The sequence below is a fragment of the Quercus robur genome, chromosome 9 (assembly GCF_932294415.1).
Source record: "Quercus robur chromosome 9, dhQueRobu3.1, whole genome shotgun sequence".
NCBI lineage: Eukaryota > Viridiplantae > Streptophyta > Magnoliopsida > Fagales > Fagaceae > Quercus > Quercus robur.
The window spans coordinates 8625650-8646217 of record NC_065542.1 but is presented as its reverse complement, the minus strand read 5'-3'; positions in this window follow the sequence as shown (position 1 = coordinate 8646217).

Sequence of the window (20568 nt, the reverse complement as noted above, 5' to 3'; positions counted from 1 at the left end):
TACATTTTTAAAAAGTTCATAAATTTTTTTATTTTTTCATAAAAATAATTTATTATTGTATACCTTAAGGGCAAATGTTAGTAATATCCATAAAATATATACCGTCTCCTTGCATACATGTTTTCTAGGATTTTTATGGAGAGAGTTTATTTGATTTTTAATTTAGTGTAAAATTTAATTACAGTATAATTTAAATTGTTTTTTAAGTTCTTATCTTAAAATTTAGCTATATGACTTTGTTTAACTGAAAATACACTTTTATCCAATGAAAATACAGTTATATGACTAAATCTTAAGATGAAAAACTAAAGAATAACACAGTACGTAAATTTTGTCTTTTAATTTATAATCTTTACGAAATTAGTATTTTTACCAAAAATTTTCTCTTTCTTTTAAGATCAAAATCTACTCTTTTTTTTTTCTTCCTATTTTAGTCAAATTCTTTATTTTCACATATATCAAATCTTCTATTTTGAACCCTATTTTATTTAAATTTTATTATTTTTCTCACTTTTCAAAAGGTTCATTTTTCTTTATCACAATTACCAACAGTCCAAGACACCCAAAAAAAAAATAGTGACTTCAAGAATAAGGAAGCATTATAGGAAAATCCTAAAATAGGATAAGGATAGATAATCTGACATGAGTTGTTTTATTGGGTGTTTTTGAAATTTGCTTCCTTATTTTCTCCTCTAATTATCTTATTTTAAAAATTTTGATATCAGTGCTAAGTGCTAAATCCTAATTCCTAAATACATTTATAGTGTTTTTAAAAATATATATAAATATTTAATTTAAATAAAAATAGATTCATTTTAATATTAGAATATGTAGAAACATTTTTTTTTTCAATTAAACTATATGACCCAAATCCCCACTAATCCAAAAAATTCGACATTGCCTCTTGGATGATCGCAATTAGTTTGTAAAGTGAATTGACGAGAGCCACCAATGTCCTTGATAGTGTAAGTGTTGAAGCTAGTTCACAATGTAATTACAATATGCTGTTAAGTTCCTAATTCGAACAATTTTCCTCTTAAACTCTCAAGTATTTTGTGCATGAGGAAGTGTCAATTCAGCTACAAGACTCTCATGTTCTAGTACTAAACATTTATTAGGATTGTGTTTATATATAGAAGTATGGAACTATATATTCTACCATTTAAAAAAATAAAAATGTGCTAAAATTCTAATGGATGATTTAAATATAGAATATAATTTAAATTTATTAATGGTTATTAATAAGCATTTATTATGATTTTTTTATATGGAACTATATATTCTAGTATTATAAATATTTATTATGTTTGTGTTTGTAAATGAAATTATATATTATACTATTTAAATAAAATATGACTTACTAAGATTCTATAGGAATGTTTAAATATAGAATAGAGTTTAAATTCAGTTAAAAAAAATATTGAAATAATGATTTGTAAAATAATAAGGTTTCAAACAATCTCATTCTCAAAAAAAAAAAAAAAGGTTTCAAACAATCTAGTGAATGTCAAAATTGTGTGTGTGTGTTTTTTGTTTTGTTTTGTTTTTTTTTTTTTTTTTTTGTGTGTAATTGGTGACACATTGTTTGTAAAATCTATATAGTACTAGTAAAACTTGTTGTATCCTTAATGTACATCACTCTATGATAGATTTTTCAAGTGGACCAAGTCCTTGCTGGCACCATGACACAATTATCAAATGAAGGACTTTGACCAAGAGCTAGCTTGCATTGGTGAAGAAGAAAAGGGTGAACCCACCTTACCTTTAAAAAGAGTATAGATTCAATGTCAATGTTCGTAGACAAGTCTCCTGGTAAGCTTAGCACAGCATTTGGGAGATTTCATTGTTTGAGCAGATCCAAAGATAAGAAATTTAGAGTGATTTATTTTATAAGACATCTAGAGACTAACAGTAGGATAAAAACAACATGGTAGTTACAAGGGTCCGACAAATCTACACTTTTTGGAGATCATCTAGAAATATTCCAAGCCAATACAAAATAGGGAGACTCATTCCAAGGTTGTTGTTCTACTTCCTTATATATGGTCAATAATTTTGGTTGAAAAAAAATTGCAAGAGTAGAAATAAAACTTGAATCTGCAAATTAATGATGAAATTTTGGATTTGCATGTGGGGGACAAAGGAAAACACCAAAAGCTTAAAGTCAATTTAACTACGACTAACGTTGTATAAATATTTTATAGCTCGGTCCAAAAGCAAATACGGAGCTTAGTATATTAGAATTAATTACAATTGTACTTAAAACTAGCAAGTTTTTATGCATCCTCTTTTATTTATTCGTACGGACCTATACTTGTATCCACTTCATTATTAGTTTCCACTTAGTTTCTTACATTGAAACTTTCAATCATTCATCAAATCCAGATTTAGATTTAGATTTAGGATCAGTTTATTAGTATTTTATGTCTCTTGAAATTAAGTGTAATGTCGAAGCTGTTTCGTTACATTGCTTCAATCATATAGAATGGAAAATGACCAATTGTGCAGAAAACAAATTTGACAAATCTAGCTACCATCTCTTAATTAGTCTCTGAAAGCAACCATTAAAATGCAAACATTACGACTCAACAACAAGTCTGCTTAATTTATTTAGACCAACTGAAAGGAATAAGGAGTATGGCAACAAAGTGATTATAGGTGAGGTTTTTTTTTTTTTTTTTTTTTTTAAGGTAATGAAGCTATGCTCTTGTTTTATTATTAAAGAAAGATGATGATAACAACAACAATAATAATTGTAAGTGCAATGAACTGAGAGAGAAAATAAAACCATGTTGAAGTAGTCAACAAATAGCGTGTTTATACAAGTTATTACCAATGAAAATATTTTAAACTCAGAATCATATGAACTCATAGGTATATATATACAGATTCAATACGTACCCTACTTATGGTGTTGGAGAGAGTTTGATGTGAAACTAGTGTATCTTCTCTCTGGCTACAAATATGGAGGATATAGACAACACTTGCTGCAACAATTTCTTGTTTGAACATCTCTGCAAATCTAAAAGCATATGTAAATGAAAGAAAATAGAGGGACTCCAGAGGGTACAGTGATGATCAAGCATATGTAATACACCATTTCAAAAGAAGAACAAAGCAAGGAAAGCATACAAGAGTGATATTGATTCGGCTCATCTCATATAGTCATAGCTTTTCTTATGTGATGAGAAAGAAGAGCCAAATCAATATCACGCATGTCTACTTCCCCAGATATGGCTTCTTACAACTTTGATGATGATCTCCTTCAATGCATAGCTAGGAGAGTTTGGACTTTGGAGGCTCAATAAATAAGACTGAAGAGGGGTTTGAGACTTTGAATCTTTAAACTTTGGTGGTTGCTAATAATTAACAAGAAGCAACAATATGGGTACTGTACAATTCCAAACTTCTAAGAAAAATGGAAAAACATTATAATAATGAGAATATGCGAATCCCACTAGCTGTCTTTTTCACTGTTTAGGAAACCTGCTTATTAGTGGAATCATTCTCGCATGTGAAATTGTACGAATTGCATGCTTCACTACCAAAAATAGTGTAAGAATGAACATGTTATGGCTAGCAACTGTAAAAAATGCACAGAGAATGGGGGTACTGAATCATTGAGCCAAACCATTGTTGATACATTCAGCAAAAAAAAAAAAAAACCTTGTTGATATATGGTTGCAATAATAACATCATGCATGCTAATTTTATATTTCAAAATATGGATTTCAATCAATTTCCTAGTGAATTATCTTCTAGGAATCCATTAAATTGCTAGAAAGATCTAGAAAAGGAGAAAATTATAAATATATAGTTGCAAAAATAACATCATGCATGAAGGAGCGGCGGCACATGGGGGCCATGCCCCGCCCCCCCCCCCCCCCCCCCCCCCCCCCCCCCCTCTCCAAACTTTGAAATCCATATTAAAATAGACTGAGTTGTTAAAATTGTAATGATTAACCTTCACAAAAATTTCATAAATTCCAGTCTACAAGTTTACTTATTCTTTCCTTTAAAATCAAAGGATTGTTCCTTTAGTTAGTTTGCATCATTCTTAGTTTATCAAGTAGACCCCACCCAATTAAAGCATAAACTTTTACCAAAGCTTAACAAATTCGGAAAATGATTGAATACTTCTAGAGTATCATAAATGCGTATTCTATTTTCTCACATAAATTGTGAGTCTCATCATAAATTTAATTAGTGAGACCCATAGTTATGTGAAAGAAGGGAGTATACATTTATGGTAATCCGACAGTACTCAATAATTACCTAACAAATACGCCATGTGTCCTTTCTTTTTTATAAGCATACAAAAGTGCAGTGTATTGTGTTCTTTGCATCTAAAAGTACACGGTATTGTTAACAAAAAATAAAATAAAATAAATAATGCACTGTGTTCTTTTGTATATTTTATGCATTGGCAACACTACTTGAACTTATGAGTTTTTTTACTTCACAAATTTAATCTTTTCGTCATCATTTCATATTTACCCTAGCTAATTTTACCTTTCAATTTTAGTTTTCGATGCATTAATTTCAGTTTAGAAATAATATTATTATTTTTAAAATTTAATCAATTTGTATACCATATATTTTTAAATTTAACATAAGAATATATAATTCGCCTCCCTAGTAAAATATCCTGGTTACGTCCTGCATGCATACTAATTTTATATTTCAAACATATGGATTTCGATCCATTTCCTAGTGAAATATCTTCAAGGAATCCTTTAAATTTCAAACATATGGATTTCAATCAATTTTTTAGTGAATTATCTTCTAGGAATCCATTAAATTGCTAGAAAGATCGAGAAAAGGAGACAAATAATTATATGGGAATCTTGCAGGTTATTTATTTATTTTTTATTTTTGAGATATTCCTACCTTTTGCTTTTTATTTTTTCCCTACAATGTTCTGGAAACCATATAAATATTGAAATAAGCAAGGTGTATTGAGAAGTTTGACAAATAAATATATTCTACAATCGAAAGACGTGTCCTTTTGTGCATTTTAATTTTGTTTCCACACATTCTGCCAAAAAATTTGTTTCTACCCAAGAAATTAAGAAAGAAAGAAAGAAAAAGACAAAGTCTAGCATGGCCTAACTTTTATGGAAAATGCTAATCGTGACTAACTTATTGCACTTTTATATGTCAATATTAGAGGCAGCAAGGTTCTCTTGGAACTTGGGTGCAAAACATGCAATCATAAGATTTTTTTTTTTTTTTTTTTTTTTAATTTTAATTAAGCTCTACAAAGCAAGAAAAGACATAAAAAATAATAGGATCAATATTACAGATAGTATTGTGATTCACAAACTAATATATATATATATGTGTGTGTGTTTATTATTATTAGTTCACGCACCACAAAACATGCAAGTTCTACTAAGTACACCTAATAAAATGAAAAGCATACGAAGGGTTCTACCACTTGTGGCATGAGTAATTATTACAGATAGAATAGGACTAATCATATGGAATGAGAAATAGACAACTACTTGTGTATTGTATAGGCCACGTTTCTCATGGTTTTTTATTTTTTCTTCTTTTTTTGGCTGAGCAAATGGAACTTCTCTCTCTACAGTCTTTCTACTCTAGCTGAAGGGAATGTGGCTAATTTCTCGAAGGAAAATAATATAAAGATATAGGGAATTCTAATCAACTGGACCTATATATAGGACAAGATAATCTTCTTTAACCTACCTATACCTACCATGAATATTAAAAGGTCCCCCTCTTTTGGTTTATTGACTACCTAAAGAACAATTGACTCGATCAATTTTGAAACAAATCCGGAAAGTGAAATGAGGGTAGCGTCTCATATAACGCTACGCAGATCAAATATAAGAGTGTTTTAAACTTTAGACTTAAGCATGTACGTTCACTCCACTTATTGATGAGACTCAAACTCAAGCGTTTACAGTGAAGAATCCGAGCTTATACCACCTTAAAGGTACCTTAACATGGACTATTTATATTATTATTGATGATGCCGTAAAAATCACCAGTGAGCTACACGATCCTCACACGCTTGAAATAACAACCTATAAGAAGAGAGAAGTGACCTAACAGAGAGCACCGGTGTGGTGCTGTCCAAATATCCTTCGAAAGTCAAGTTAGAACTATTCTTACAACTCTAGAGTGTTAGAGAAGGGTAAATTATGCATACCTTGATTTGTGAGAGTATTGAGGTTTTTATAGTAGAAGAAGGTTGACCTCTCTTCCTTGATATAGAAGTCTTTTCCTTATATGAATCATCTTAAATAATCTTAAATGTGATGGACAAGAGTTTTCCTTGTAGAGAAGGTCTTCATTAATGTTTGTATCTTCCGGAATTCTTCTTGTTCTAGGATTCCTATTTCCTTTGGGATTCTACGAGGATTCAGGCGTGTATAGCAAGTATTTCAAGTCAGGGTTTCTACTGGGCCTTGGGCTTACCCACTATTGGCCCATGGGCTAGAATCCGTCAGGCCCAACATAACGAAGGTCCGTCAAGCCAATTTTTACCCCTTCAATTATTAATTATAAATAATAATTAATTTAATATCTTATGAACTTGCTTACAAACTTATACTATATAAATCTCAAGTATGTATAAATATATTTTAAATATTTATATATTAAAAATAATATTATACACTTTATTTAATCAAGTCCCGGACTCACGATTCACGAACTTATTCACAAACACATTTTTATGTTTGAGATTGACTTGTTTAATAATTAAGCCTAATTTTAGGTTTAAGTTTGGCTCATTTCTTAAATGAACAATTTTTTTTTTTTATAAAAAATTTTGCCAAAGCCGAAACTATTTATAAATAACTTGATTTGTTTGTAACCCTAGCCAAAAGCCAGAAACCGATTCGGAGCCTTGTGTATGACATATAAAATTACAATGCCTTATGTCACATCTTGGGTCCATATCATTCATAATTAATTTTGATATTACTAAGATATATGGAACTCATCTGTCTTTTATCTAAAACTCTTGGAAATCTTGGCAGAAGATCCACTTGCACTAGTATCATACAGGATATGAATTATTTTTTACTTACAAAAAATATATATGTAAACCCTAAGTTGTTTTTTGCTTTTCAAAAAAAAATTATTAAAAAAAATTGTTTTTTTTTAAATGGTGCTGTTGTTGTAGTAAATTGTAATTTCTAACTTGGAAAAATTTAGTCAATTGCTTTGATAAATTTGTCATTAATGATAAATTAAATTCTAACTTAAACTAGAACAGACCTATAAGCGAGATGCTAGCTTTGTCAATTTTTATCTCCTGCAAAAGTTATATAGTTTACCCACATCAATATGTTAAATGGTTAAGTATATGAAGAGTCATGGGCTTTTCATGTAAGGGAATGTAAGGTTATATATGCTTGTTTTATGTTGAGAGAAGAGAAATATGGCTATTCACATTACAAGAAAATGTATTTTTAGTGACGAAAAAATTCATCACTAAAAGTCCTGTTTTTCGTCACTAAGAATCTTTAGTGACGAAATTGGACTTTTAGTAACAAAATTCATTTCGTCGTTGTAGCCCCGTTGCTAAAGTCCTGGCGACGAAAAATTTCATCACTAAAAGTTCGATTTGTTTTTATAAAAAAAACTTTTAGCGACGAAACGTTTTCGTCGCTAAAAACAGTATTTAGTGACGAAAATATTTCGTCACTAAAACCATTTCGGTTTATTAAATCATATTTAGTGACGAACAATTTCGTCACTAAAACTATTTTCGGGTATATATAGTGATGAAAAAATTCGTCACTAAAACTATTTTTAAAAAAATCCAAACACATATAGCGACGAAAATTTTTGTCACTAAAACCATTTCTTACAAAATTCCGCCAAAATGGCCAAATGGCCATAAAATTTCAACTATATAGTTAGTAGTTCTGGTTCCCAAACTATATTTTTTACTAGCATTTCGAGTCTAAGAGACTCGATTTAGGGTCTATAAATCGAGTTTTTGAAACTCGATTTTCATGAGTTGTTAATGTCTGATGTGGCACTTTTTTCAGGTGGCGTCTACATGGAAATCGAGTCTCTAAGACTCGATTTCTAACCCAAAAATAATATTATTAATGACCCAAAATGCAACCCAAAATGCAGAAACAACGGAAAAAAACGCGGAAAGAAAGAAAGAAAAAAAAAGAAAGAGAAGAAGAAGATGAAATAGAGATTAGCTCAAGCCGACCCAGGCCGCGCCAAATCCAGGCCGGCGACCCAGGCCACGCGCGACAGATCCAGGCCGGCGACCCATTCTTCTCTACAAAGAAGTAGAGCTGTAATAAACAACGTTGCTTTGTTCTCTGATGAATGGGTCAATTTTATTTAGATATTACAAAGCAAGAAAGATATTACTAAAGGATCAATTTTAATTAAGCTCTACAAAGCAAGAAAAGACATAAATAAACTATGGTAAACATATTACTAGCTCTACTTCTTTTCCTTTTTGCACAATTAGACTGAGCGGAATCCTTTAGAGAAGTTGAGAGGTACTTCAATCCCAAAGCATCAATTATCTCTTGGTTTTGCCTCATTCTATCCAATCTTGTCATCTCATACCTTGGTATATTATAAGTGTATTTGGCCTTTTTGGGCATTTTTTGAAACTATGTATTAACATGAAAGATAAGTATAATTGCTACTAACTTAACATTATAGTCCACATCATTATCCATATCAAGCAATTTACAAGTGCAAAATTTGAACACAATTGCTACTAACTCAACACAACAAATGACCACATTAATATCCATATCAAGTTTAAGATAAGCACAAAACATCTCAATAACAATTGCAACGTAGACAAGCATAAAACTTTAAAACAAGTATAAAACTTTAAGACAAGCACATAACATTTAAGACAATTGTTATAACTCTATATATCATAATCCATATCAAGATCAACATCAGGTATGTCATGCTCTTCATTTTGATTAGTGTCTCTTGAAGTTTCACCTTCAGGAACAACCTCAGTTTCAACATCACTCATACAATACTCAATAATATTGTCTTCAACATTGATAGGGACAACATTAACAATTGCTTCTTGTTGGAATGCATCACTATCTTTTGTATTATCATTGGATTCTCCGCCCCCGACTTCCGGGACATCAAACACTCCCCTATGTTGGATGTATTGCACAATTTTCCAAGGGTCACGCAATTTCGTATCTTGAAGGTAGAAAACTTGTTTCGCTTGACTAGGAAGTATAAAAAGGTCATTTTGATACCATCGATTTGTAACATCAATGCTCGTGCAGTGTGCATCGGTTCGTATCGTTCTCCTTCGACCATTGATACCAGTATTGTACCATTCACACTGAAACAAAACAACTTTATGGCGAAACATATACTCTAATTCTCAAATTTTGCACACATGACCATAGAAGTCGTGCATTTCTCCCTCATGGTCTCTTTTGGTACATACACCACTGTTTTGGGTTACACGATGATTGTCTAGGTCCCTTGTATAGAACTTTACACCATTGACCATACAAACTATGTACTCCTTCACATACGGTTTAGGACTATTTGCTAATGACCATAATTGCTTAGTAGCTTTTGATGAATCGTTAACTTTCAATCTGTTCATCTATAATGACATACAACAAGTGATATTAATTAGTAATAAACAATGACGAATACAATTAAATGTTTAAATTTATTAATGTGTGATTAAATTTCAAATGTCTTACACGTTCTCTAAACCACTTGGGAAACTCTTGTCGTTGGATTTAAGTTATGGCTTCTCTAGTAGGATTATGCAATGTGTTTTTGTGTTCGCTGTTAAAAATAAGATGATTTATTTTCAACTAAGTATTGTGGATAATATTCAAAACTTGATTTATTTTCAGTTAAGTATTGTGGATAATATTCTCTTCAAACTCATCTCTCTCCCTCTTTCACAACAGATTCATTTGGACTCTTACCTCATAAATTTTCATAAATTCTTTAGATTCATATTTACTCCTCTATCCACGAACGGCCTATTTGCATTAATGAAGCCTTTTTGATTCAAATCCTACTTCAGATCTCTTAACAAATGCTTCCTAGCTTTCTCATAAATTTTCATAAATTCTTTAGATTCATAAATTCTTTAAATTCTTTCATAAGTAGATATATATGAAATCAGATACAGCATTTCTATGCAATTTGCAATGAAATTAAGGCAAAGCAAGTCAACCCAGTTTCAGGAATTGTTTTACCTTTTGGTGGTAGTTTCGCATCACCATTCATCACACCCTCGTCACCTCTCCCACACCCTCCATTAATCTCACACACCGTACGGCCTGATTACCTCCCCAACCACCGAATTTACTCGCACAGCCTCATAAGTAGATATATATGGAATCAGATACCCCGCGTTGGCATTATATGGAGCTCTTAGACATTGTATCTTCATCTTCCTCCTCAGTCAATTCACCATTTTCATCATCCTCCTCAGTCTTTGCACCATCTTCATCATCCTCCTCCAACTCCGTTCCTGCACCTAAGGTAAGTGTTTAATGTTTCTGTTAAATTCAAAAATGATATGTTTACCGTTACTGAAATTTGTTCTTAGTGTGTATGTCCTATTAGATGGCAGAGACACCCAATACTGCAAACTGGCCTGCACCACTGGAAGAGAAGTTCATTGTAACTTTGATAGAAGAAACAGGTAAAGGGAATGTTCGTAATGGGATAATAAAGAAAGACTATGGGCAAGCTGTCACCGATGAGTTTAACAACCGAGCTGGAAAACACTATAGCGTCGATCAAATAAAAGGAAAACTTAAACGGCTCAAAATCAAATACAATTTGTTTTCCGACTGATTGGTAGAACCGATATGGAATGGGATTCTAATACTAACACCATCAAAGGTAGTGATGTGGCGTGGTTAGATGCATTGAAGGTGAGTGTTATACATTTAATAAATTTCCACGCCATTCATTCTTTAAATTCTTCATATAAACAATCTCATCCAGGCCGTTGTTTATTTAGTAATATCTTTCTTTTTTGATGAACACATTCTTCTCTGGGTTTTTTTTTTTTTTTTTTCCTTCTCTAATGAACACGTTGTTATTGTTTTCTTTTCCTGTTGTCCTTGTGGTTTTTTTTGTTTTCTTTTTAAATGTAAATCGAGTCTTAGAAACTCGATTTCCATGTAGATTCCACGTGGAAAAAGTGCCACATCAGACGTTATCTCACACACCGTACGGCCTGATTATCTCCCCAACCACCGAATTTACTCGCACAGCCTCATAAGTAGATATATATGGAATCAAATACCCTGCGTTGGCATTATATGGAGCTCTCAGACACTGTATCTTCATCTTCCTCCTCAGTCAATTCACCATCTTCATCATCCTCCTCAGTCTTTGCACCATCTTCATCATCCTCCTCCAACTCCGTTCCTGCACCTAAGGTAAGTGTTTAATGTTTCTGTTAAATTCAAAAATGGTATGTTTACCGTTACTGAAATTTGTTCTTAGTGTGTATGTCCTATTAGATGGCAGAGACACCCAATACTGCGAACTGGCCTGCACCATTAGAAGAGAAGTTCATTGTAACTTTGATAGAAGAAACAGGTAAAGGGAATGTTCGTAATGGGATAATAAAGAAAGACTGTGGGCAAGCTGTCACCGATGAGTTTAACAACCGAGCTGGAAAACACTATAGCGTCGATCAAATAAAAGGAAAACTTAAACGGCTCAAAATCAAATACAATTTGTTTTCCCGATTGATTGGTAGAACTGATATGGAATGAGATTCTAATACTAACACCATCAAAGGTGGTGATGTGGCGTGGTTAGATGCATTGAAGGTGAGTGTTATACATTTAATAAATTTTCACGCCGTTCATTCTTTAAATTCTTCATGTAAACAATCCCATCCAGGCCATTGTTTATTTAGTAATATCTTTCTTCTTTGATGAACACATTCTTCTCTAGGTTTTTTTTTTTTTTTTTTTTTTTTTTTTTTTTTTTTTTTTTTTTTTTCTAATTAACACGTTGTTGTTGTTTTCTTTTCCTGTTGTCCTTGTGGTTTTTTTTGTTTTCTTTTTAAATGTAAATCGAGTCTTAGAAACTCGATTTCCATGTAGATGCCACGTGGAAAAAGTGCCACATCAGATGTTATCTCACACACCGTACGGCCTGATTACCTCCCCAACCACCGAATTTACTCGCACAGCCTCATAAGTAGATATATATGGAATCAGATACCCCGCGTTGGCATTATATGGAGCTCTCAGACACTGTATCTTCATCTTCTTCCTTAGTCAATTCACCATTTTCATCATCTTCCTCAGTCTTTGCACCATCTTCACCATCCTCCTCCAACTCCGTTCCTGCACCTAAGGTAAGTGTTTAATGTTTCTGTTAAATTCAAAAATGGTATATTTACCGTTACTGAAATTTGTTCTTAGTGTGTATGTCCTATTAGATGGCAGAGACACCCAATACTGTGAACTGGCCTGCACCACTGGAAGAGAAGTTCATTGTAACTTTGATAGAAGAAACAGGTAAAGGGAATGTTCGTAATGGGATAATAAAGAAAGACTGTGGGCAAGCTGTCACCGATGAGTTTAACAATCGAGCTGGAAAACACTATAGCGTCGATCAAATAAAAGGAAAACTTAAACGGCTCAAAATCAAATACAATTTGTTTTCCCGACTGATTGGTAGAACCGAATGGAATGGGATTCTAATACTAACACCATCAAAGGTAGTGATGCGGCATGGTTAGATGCATTAAAGGTGAGTGTTATACATTTAATAAATTTCCACGCCGTTCATTCTTTAAATTCTTCATGTAAAAAATCCCATCCAGGCCGTTGTTTATTTAATAATATCTTTCTTCTTTGATGAGCACATTCTTCTCTGGGTTTTTTTTTTTTTTTTTCTTTCTTCTCTGATGAACACGTTGTTGTTGTTTTCTTTTCCTGTTGTCTTTGTGGTTTTTTTTGTTTTCTTTTTAAATGTAAATCGAGTCTTAGAAACTCGATTTTCATGTAGATGCCACGTGGAAAAAGTGTCACATCAGACGTGAACAACCCATGAAAATCGAGTCCCAAAAACTCGATTTATAGACCCTAAATCGAGTCTCTTAGACTCGAAATGCTAGTAAAAAATATAGTTTAGAAACCAGAACTACTAACTAGATAGTTAGGATTTAATGGCCATTTGGCCATTTTGGCCGCTGTATTTAGTGACGAAATATTTCGTCACTAAAACAATTTTTTGTTGCCATATTTGTGACGAAAAAATTCTTCACTAAAACTTATTTTCTATTTTTATTATTTTCATGGCATTGATATTAACCTGTAACCTGTCATTACATTATTAAAACCTCACATTTGATTAACACATTTATTTCAACAACACATTTATAAAAAATCGATCCATACATTCCACAAGTTAAAATTAAAGTAAGTATCTAATTCAAATTCCTTCCATACAATAAGTGTTTACAACACATACAATAATTGTTTGCAACACATACAATAACTTAAGATGTTTTTTAACAATACAAAAAAATGTAGCATAATATAATTAGAACTAAAGGAAGATGTCCTTATATGTCTTCAAATAATGCCTAAAAGAAATCCCCTAAAGCCACCAATAAGAAATCTGCACAAATATAAATCTTTAGTCAAATATAATTCTATATAGTGCCAACAGAAATTTCACTTCTATATCTTCAGTATCATAAACTAAAGATTGAATAACCTATCATGTGACAAATATTAGTTTCAAATGATACATAAAAAATGAAGTGTTTTAATTTAAAGATAAAGTACTAACCAATAAGTGATTTAGCTTGAAGATGAACCACCTCCATAGGTAAAAGCATCATCATAACCCTTACTCCTCAAAAAATTAAGAATATTTTTTTGGACCTCATCTTGCTTAGCTCGCGCCTCTTGCTCCTTAGCTCGCTCCTCTTCGTCCCTAGCTCTTGCCTCTTTGAGCTCAATTATCTCACTTTCTAACCGAGGAATATACTCCACCGAGGAACTAGATGAGGCAGTGGTTACTAGAGAAAAGGAAGATCTCATGCCAAGTCCTTTTACAATATCAGATTTCTTCTTAAAAACCAAGTTTGAGATCTCCTCTTGTGTAAGGGGAATTGCATTAGGATCTTGACAATGATCCTCTTGCACTTTGAGAATAGTTTCCTACCATTTGAAAGAGAAAAAAACAAGTAATCACAACATTAATAATACATATGTTATAGCTTTACAAACATGATAAAGATGGAATAATAGGGATGAAATGATACACTTACATATGTCGCTTCATCCTCAGGCTGTATCCACCTATTTGTATTTGGATTGAAATGAATATCTTTGTAGATTTTGCCAATTCAGGAACTTGACCGCCATTATTATTTGTCTAATTAATTAACATTCGAGTGTTAGTTATTTATAGTTAATTAATCACAACATGTAATACACTTAATGTTTAAGAAAATGAAAAACACACCTCCTCATCAACCCTAACAGCAAGTGCCTTTGTCCCGCATCTATGTTTGCTTGAAGTTTTGCTCATATTTTTAGAGTTAATTCTTGATTTTTCCTAATAAAGAACATTCAAAATATTTATTAGATCGTGACTAAAACAATATACATTTACTTCATCTAAGTATTAATCTAATCATTTGACAACATAATATAGTAAATATTGGATAATAATAATATACGCATAAATAATTTACCTGCCAATACTTATTGGTCCATCTCCCTTCAATGAGTACAGTCTACTGCGCAAGTGTGGCATTCTTTGGCCGCTGGATTTTTGCATGGTCAGCACCATGAGATTGTACGAGTTTTTTATAAGTCTGATACAACTTGTTAGAGCCGCTACTCAATAATCTTCCACATTTTGTATTTATTGTTTTTGTTACTAAGTTGGAATCTCCTTCTAGCTCAAATTGATCCTGTAAATTGAAGTATATATGTATTATAAAATTATTCTTATATGAATTTAATATGCTTAGTGACAACAAAGACAAGTTAGACGTTATCAATATAAATTTACCTCGACACTTTGAAGCACCACATCTCTAATAGCAGCATCAACACTTTTCCAATTTTTTACATTGTAACTTGACAAATTACTTCGCACTTGTATACCAATTTGATTGACAAGCTTGCACGCATTCTTCCCAACAGGAGCATCATACTCTGCAACTATACGTACTGGCAGTTTACCACTTTTTTCAACAAGTGCCCGTACTACTACACCACGTGTTGTTCCACGGGTATTTCTACTAGTAGATCCTATTTAAAAATTATCAATATTATAAAATAATACATTCTATGTACATTAAGTATAATCTCAATAGTAAAGACAAGGCGCAGTTGTAATTAAGTATGTTTTATGTAATTACCAGTCGTGCTAGTTAATGCGTCGGTAGCCTCTGCACTAGAAGAACTTTGGACGGGAGGATTTGTTTCAAGAGGTGTTTCCGTAGATTAAACCGTAGATTGGACCACCGGGATAGATGCCTCACCTCGCGAGAGTGTAAGTAGTCCTGGTGCCATCTGTAACTAATAAATATACATATAATGGAACAACAAAGTCATTACAAATAATAGAACGACAAAGTTATTATCTATTGTACCCTATGAAACATCTATTGTACCTTATGGATTAAAAAGTTAGATGACTCAACATCATTCTCATCGTCACCAATAGGTGGTACATAATCATCATCTACCACAACACTAGCTCTACTTCTTTTCCTTTTTGCACAATTGAACTGAACGGAATCCTTTAGAGAAGTTGAGATATGCTTCAATCCCAAAGCATCAATTATCTCTTAGTTTTACCTCATTCTATTCAATCTTATCATCTCATACCTCGGTATATTATAAGTGTATTTGGCCTTTTTGGACATTTTTTGAAACTATGTATTGACATGAAAGATAAGTATAATTACTACTAACTTAACATTATAGTCCACATCATTATCCATATCAAGCAATTCACAAGTGCAAAATTTGAACACAATTGCTACTAACTCAACACAACAAATTACTACATTAATATCCATATCAAGTTTAAGATAAGTACAAAACATCTCAATAACAATTGCAACGTAGACAAGCATAAAACTTTAAAACAAGCATAAAATTTTAAGACAAGCACATAATATTTAAGACAATTGTTATAACTCTACATATCATAATCCATATCAAGATCAACATCAGGTATGTCATGCTCTTCATTTTGATTAGTGTCTCTTGAAGTTTCACCTTCAGGAACAACCTCAGTTTCAACATCACCCATACAATACTCAATAATATTGTCTTCAACATTGATAGGGACAACATCAACAATTGTTTCTTGTTGGAATGCGTCACTATCTTCTGTATTATCATTGGATTCTCCGCCCCCGTCTTCCGGGACATCAAACACTCCCCTATGTTGGATGTATTGCACAATTTTCCAAGGGTCACGCAATTTCGTATCTTGAAGGTAAAAAACTTGTTTCGCTTGACTAGGAAGTATAAAAATGTCATTTTGATACCATTGACTTGTAACATCAATGCTCGTGCAGTGTGCATCAGTTCGTATCGTTCTCCTTCGACCATTGGTACCAGTATTGTACCATTCACACTGAAACAAAACAACTTTATGGTGAAACATATACTCTAATTCTCAAATTTTGCACACATGACCATAGAAGTTGTGCATTTCTCCCTCATGGTCCCCTTCGGTACATACACCACTGTTTTGGGTTACACGATGATTGTCTAGGTCTCTTGTATGGAACTTTACACCATTGACCATACAAACTATGTACTCCTTCATATACGGTTTAGGACTATTTGCTAATGACCATAACTGCTTAGTAGCTTCTGATGAATCGTTAACTTTCAATCTGTTCATCTATAATGACATACAACAAGTGATATTAATTAGTAATAAGCAATGACGAATACAATTAAATGTTTAAATTTATTAGTGTGTGATTAAATTTCAAATGTCGTACACGTTCTCTAAACCACTTGGGAAACTCTTGTCGTTGGATTTGAGTTATGGCTTCTCTAGTAGGATTATGCAATGTGTTTTTGTGTTCGCTGTTAAAAATAAGATGATTTATTTTCAGCTAAGTATTGTGGATAATATTCAAAACTTGATTTATTTTTAGTTAAGCATTGTGGATAATATTCTCTTCAAACTCATCTCTCTCCTTCTTTCACAACAGATTCATTTGGACTCTTACCTCATAAATTTTTATAAATTCTTTAGATTCATATTTACTCCTCTATCCACGAACGGCCTATTCGCATTAATGAAGTCCTCATAAGTAGATATATATGGAATCAGATACCCCGCGTTGGCATTATATGGAGCTCTCAGACATTGTATCTTCATCTTCCTCCTCAGTCAATTCACCATTTTCATCATTCTCCTCAGTCTTTGCACCATCTTCATCATCCTCCTCCAACTCCGTTCCTGCACCTATGGTAAGTGTTTAATGTTTCTGTTAAATTCAAAAATGGTATGTTTACTGTTACTGAAATTTGTTCTTAGTGTGTATGTCCTATTAGATGGCAGAGACACCCAATACTGCGAACTGGCCTGCACCACTAGAAGAGAAGTTCATTGTAACTTTGATAGAAGAAACAGGTAAAGGGAATGTTCGTAATGGGATAATAAAGAAAGACTGTGGGCAAGCTGTCACCGATGAGTTTAACAACCGAGCTGGAAAACATTATAGCGTCAATCAAATAAAAGGAAAACTTAAACGGCTCAAAATCAAATACAATTTGTTTTCCCGACTGATTGGTAGAACCGATATGGAATGGGATTCTAATACTAACACCATCAAAGGTAGTGATGCAGCGTGGTTAAATGCATTGAAGGTAAGTGTTATACATTTAATAAATTTCCACGCCGTTCATTCTTTAAATTCTTCATGTAAACAATCTCATATATACCAGTGTCTCTAATCTCATGTATACCACATCTTGTCTGTTTCTAGTCGAACAGTAAGTACAACGACTTTCGTGACAAGGGGCTGGACCACTATGGGTTGCTAAGACAGCTCTTCTCCACGGTTGCACAAATAAGATGATTTATTTTCAACTAAGCATTGTGGATAATATTCAAAACTTGACTAAACAGTTTGAAGAGAATATTAGCTGAAAATTTTGTGATCACAAATCACTTAGACATGCACAATATGTTATAGAGGCTGAAGTATGGATTGAGAAGGTGACAATTTTTTTGGCAAGTTGTCTTAAACCTGATGTAAGTATGTAACACTAGCTCATTAATAAAATCTTGCGTCATTAGATAAAAAAAAAAGGGTTCCTGTTAGCGAATGGTCTTGGGTATTTGTTAATGCACAATATCCAATAGAGGCTAAAGTATGGATGGAGAAGGTGACATTTTTTTTGGCAAGTTGTCTTAAACCTGAAGTAACACTAGCTCATTAATAAAATCTTGCGTCATTAGATTAAAAAAAAGGTTCCTGTAAGCAAATGCTCTTGGGTATTTGTTAATGAATAATTTTAGGAAAGTTTTGATGATACCACTTTTATAGAAAATATAAAAAATTGTCAAAAAATAAGTTTTTTTTTTTACAATTAAAATTTTTTTAAAAATATTTCATAAACTAATACTCTTAAGACACCCGTTACTATTTTCAAAAAGAAAAGAGAGAGAGAGAGAGAGAGAGAGAAGAGAAGGTTGTAGAGCTAGTTTATTTTTGCTAATCATAGAGGTAGTTTTTTTTTTTTTTTTTTTTTTTTGAGAAAGAAGACTAAAACTTTTATAAAATCAACCAGGATCAGCGAAGAGTACATCAATTAAGTGTGGTGGAACATCCTCCATCCACACTGACAAACCTCTGACATTTCTTGCATGTCTAGCTAGGTTATGGGCTATTTTATTACCACTTCTACGTACATGGGAGAAGTATATGCAAGTACTTGACACAAGCATGGACTTAGCTGATTCCAGTAGGTGTCCAAACGAAGAGAAAGAGGCTTCACTGCTGCGAAAGGAGTTGATCACCACTTCTGAATCTCCTTCAAGAACAAATTCAGCTATACCCAGTTCTTAGCAAAAACCAAAGCCCTTGCAGCTGCCATGGCTTCCACGATATCTGAGGAGAATGGTAGCGGCGCTTGTTCCGATAGTGAAGCAATCACGTTCCCTTGACTATCATGGACGACCACTCCCAATCCAGCTATACCCAACTCCGGAAAAGAAGCCCCATCAAAATTCAATTTGAAGCAATTCATATGGGGCGAACTCCACTGTGTAAATCTAGTAGGACATGAACCCTATGTAAATCTAGTAGAGTTAATGCACATGAACCCTATGTAAAATTTTGGTTTGGATTATCTTTCTTTAGAATTCTTGGTGAATCCTAAGAATATTTTTTAGCATGCTCTTATATTTTGCAAACATTAAAGAAAAAACACCCATGGTCTCACCTTTATAGGAATGTGAAGTCCCTTTAAAAGTATCAACATTCTTAGAATTAGGGATTTAATTTAATGTCCCTTTAAGTCTTAAACTAACAAAAATAAATCTTTTTCTCATCTCTTGCAACCACTAAGATAAACATTATCTCCATTTGAAATGGATCCATTTGATGATATAGATTAAATATTACAAATCTAAAAGTATATAAAATATAATGTCATTTAAAATTTAAATGATGTTTTGATATGTACACTGTTGGGCTGAAGAAATAAAATCACAATAGTGAAATGGATTATCTTCATTCAAGTGAAACACTCTCTTCTAATTATTAATTCCATTTAAGTTTTTTTTGTTCAAATTGATATCTTAGTGGTAATGGCATCATTTGTGATGCCTCATTTTTGTTGTTTGAACCCATCTTTCCCTCCTCCGCCTATTTATAATTGATGTTTTAAAATAAAAATTATAATATTGAGGTTGTAAGTAATACATACACACATATCTCTATATATTAAGAGGATTCATAAAGTTAGTTATAACTTCAAAATTTTCAAAAATACCTCTAATCTAATAATTAAGATAATCCTTTTTTTTAAAAAAGGTTAAAATTGAAATTCAACAAAATAATATAAAGAGACTACCAAAATAACTTTTTTCCCTAAAAATTAACACACATAACGTTTGATATATTTTTCCCTAAAAATTAGCATAGCAATTTACTACTTTTCAAAATCCTAAATTTTAACTTCTTAAAAAAAATTTCCTATATAACTTTACTAACAATAGACAAATTTAGATTTAAAAATTAGATTAAACCCAAAATAAAAAGAGATCCTCATCACACATGCAAAGTGTGTGTGATGAGGTTAGTATATATTATTAAGGTAATTCAATTTTATTCATATAAATAAATCAAATATGGGATTTCATACAAAATTTTTAATTCAACCATCCCTTCTCAAGACTAGGTTGGCCCAAACTTGGGATGGGCCATGTCAATATTGTTCTTATATAAGGATTGTAAACTAAGTTACTTGGTCCAAAATAAATTTTTCTTATTAGTGGGCCTTATTCAAGTCCACAAAACAGCACACATTTTTGACACTGATCCACTAA